The sequence below is a fragment of the Belonocnema kinseyi genome, chromosome 9, assembly GCF_010883055.1.
Source record: "Belonocnema kinseyi isolate 2016_QV_RU_SX_M_011 chromosome 9, B_treatae_v1, whole genome shotgun sequence".
NCBI classification, from domain to species: domain Eukaryota; kingdom Metazoa; phylum Arthropoda; class Insecta; order Hymenoptera; family Cynipidae; genus Belonocnema; species Belonocnema kinseyi.
In genome coordinates this window covers 2197395-2200645 of record NC_046665.1, presented here as the reverse complement: position 1 = coordinate 2200645, position 3251 = coordinate 2197395, and the positions used below count along the sequence as shown (strand labels likewise).

Here is a 3251-nt window from a genome sequence, read left to right as displayed (position 1 = left end):
TCAGTTTCCCTTTTATATTTTTATGCTGAAACGTTTGACGTTCAGTAAGTTTCTCTTTTTCCTTTTTAGAATATAGATTCCTTATATCTTTACCATTTTCTCCCTAACTTTGGGTGCATTAATTTGGCTTTATTCCAAAAAAGGAATGGCGCCCAAAAATCGGAATTATATTAATCATTTTATTCGAAATCACCATGTTATGAGCCTATTATGCCCCCAGAAAAGTAAGCGTTAAAATAGCACTTTACCATACCGTACGGCTAGCGGCAGTTTATTGATTTCAAACGCCATCACAGTCAGTTAATTAGTTCCACACATAGCCACTGAATAATGCAAAGTAAATTTTGTTAATTTACTGTAGACCCCTTTCCAACGTCTCCTGAAAGTTCGCAGAAATAATGGTTTTCAAACCCCTTATCCGTTTGCAACGTCTCGTGGGGGCCGGAATGTATCCCTGTGATTAGTCAAAGAAATAATTTCGTTAAAACCCCTACTCTTTTTCAACGTCTCGTGGGGACGTAAAGGCACCCCTATGAACTGGTTACAGAAATAATAATAAAAAGGGTTTCATAATACAAAGGAATTTCGGAGATAAATGCAAAAGAGGTTCCACAACAATTCGAAAGGGTTCTCAAGAATAAAGGTAGAAGAGGCTTAAAGATAAATATAAAAAACGGTTCCTTAAGAAAAACCAAAAATAATGGTTCTAAAATTTACAAGGGATAAGGGTACTCGAAAAATAACGTGATAGAAAAAGAAGGGATGTTCGAAAATAGGTACAAAGCGGATTCAAAATGGGCACGCAAGGGTTCTTAACAAGATAGATATGTAAAGAAAGAAAATTCTCAATAATTAGCTGTAGATGAAGATTAAATATTGGAGATAATAACAAATAAGGGAAGGATCTTAACGTAATAAATAAAGGACATTGACGTTCAAGGTGCAAGGGTTCTAAACTTGAGAGAAAAGATAAGTTATAAGGGGAGGATCTGAACACTAAAAATTACTAATAATAAAAGTGTGTCGCAATTCCTAAATTAAATTGATCAACGGGGGGGGGGCGATTTTAACATTATAAAAGATATTGGATTATACATGAAAGGAATATGGGACGAAATTCAATAATTAGATTCATTAGCGGGGAAGGATCTCAGCATTATACTAGGCGTCATAATTCAAATTGTGAGGGAAGAAACTTCGCATTAAAAAGGCATTATAATTCAAATTCTAAGGGAAGGCTCTCAGGATTAAAAATGCATTCTAATTTAAATTATAAGGAAAGGATCTCAGGATTAAAATGCATTATAAAATTAATTGTGAGGGGAGGACATTAGTATTGAAGGCATTAAAAAACTAATTGTAAGGGTAGGATATCAACATTTAAAGGCATTATAAAAATTAATTGTGAGGGGAGGATCACAGCATTAGAAGCCAGTATGCAATTAATCGGGAGGTTACAACAAATAAAAGCGATTATTTTCGGCATTCGGCACTCTGAATTATTATCTAAATTTATCGAAACATGGTATTAAACAATCAATACGGTAAACGACAAAAAGAAATAAAATCGATTAGAATGGTTTAGCGACGGAGTAAAGTTATTTTAGTCAATGGACAGGAGCAGGATAAAAAATAATAGATCGACTTGGCTAAATAATTAAAAGAAAACAGGATCCTACCTTGGATACCCCAGAGAATGTAATTAGTGTCTTGTGTTAACGCTTTAAGTTCACAGACGCAGATGTGGATTGGACTCTTCGATACTCCCGATAATAAGAGAGAAAACAAAAAGACATAAAAGCCAAGAGATATACGTTCCACACAGTAATATTTGTCGAGAAAATATTTAGGGGAAGTTCCCTATTCTCATGTTGAATTTTGTAGTAATCGCCTCGGTCTGTTCATTGGATCCATTATTGGTAGAGTTGTCTATCCTACCTTGGATGTTAGAAGGGAAGTCGATAAAAATCCATAAATTAAAAGGGACCGAAAATCCGAAGATCTGGTTAAGGTGATGGTGGTAATGGATCCAATCGATTGTTTGCATATGTGACGGAAACCTCTACGATTCTCGCTCGAGACCTCGGAATTAACAAATACAAAAACCAAAAATTAAAAAAAAAACTTTAATTTATCCAAATTTAAAACTAAAATTATAAAATAAAATAACACCATAGATAATTAAAAGATCAAATCTGGTAGACCCGTCACGGAAAGGGTTCAAAAGCTTGCCCAAGAACTGAGGACCTTCAATTGCACACTGAACAAGTAAAAGCTGCTGACAATAAAGCAGCATATTGTTGACAAAATACGGGTGTTATTTGACGCAAGGAGGCGAATACAGAAGAGGGAGATATGGATTAAAGAGAATCAGCAGCTTCTTGCTGAACGATCGCGCACATTCAGCGTTCCCTTCTTTCTGTCAAAAAGCCTCCCAAGACCAACGATGCAGAGACTTTTTGGAAAGAGTTATACAAAACCCCGAAAACAATGAAATTGACAGAAGATACTGATAATATTATCTGCTTTAAGTAGTTTTGCGACAACCTTACAACATCTAAAGAGGAATGTCTATCAATCACTGCTCAAGAGTTGAAAAAAGCAGTGAGGGGTTCGAAGAACTTTTTCGCTGCAGGACCAAATGGTATCAAGAACTTCTAGTGGAAAAAGTTCACTTCTACACAATAAAACCTGGCCTGCATATTCGTCTCATATTTAAAGTCAGAAACGCCCATTCCGCAGTGGCTGGTATTAGGTTGCACTATACTCGATTCAACCTCTTATAGACTTATCATCTTTCTGTTGGAAAGCTTGAAGGTTCATTCGCACTACGAAGTTCTTCTGGATACCTCTGTGGCGACACTAATCAGCGCGAAAATAAGGTCATTCGTGTATTTTATATGAATGACCTCAAGATCTATGCTTCTGGTGAAATCAAACTTCAGATTGCTTTAAATATCGTCAAGCAGTACACAGGCAGATACAAGCAGATACAAGCATCTTGTTCTAAAGATTTTTTCTTCAAATCTGCCGGCGTTGAATAACGTATCTGCCATTGATTTCGGAACACGTAGACCATGCATATGCATATGAGACTGCATATCAATTCATGTGTTCCGTGATTATACATTTCACACTTATAAAATCATGGTTTCATCAATTTTAAACCTAAATAATAAAAAAATAAATAATTTTGGTTCACTCCAAAATTAGTTTTTCTTCTCGTAGAAAATAAAAATGATTGAAATGTC

General features: G+C 35.3%; 1 protein-coding gene across 4 annotated transcripts in view; it reads right to left on the bottom strand.

Moving 5' to 3' along the window:
- Positions 1-3251, bottom strand: part of LOC117180932 (general transcription factor 3C polypeptide 3) — an 84388-nt gene that overhangs the window by 25524 nt on the left and 55613 nt on the right. The gene's annotated exons all lie outside the window — the stretch shown is intronic.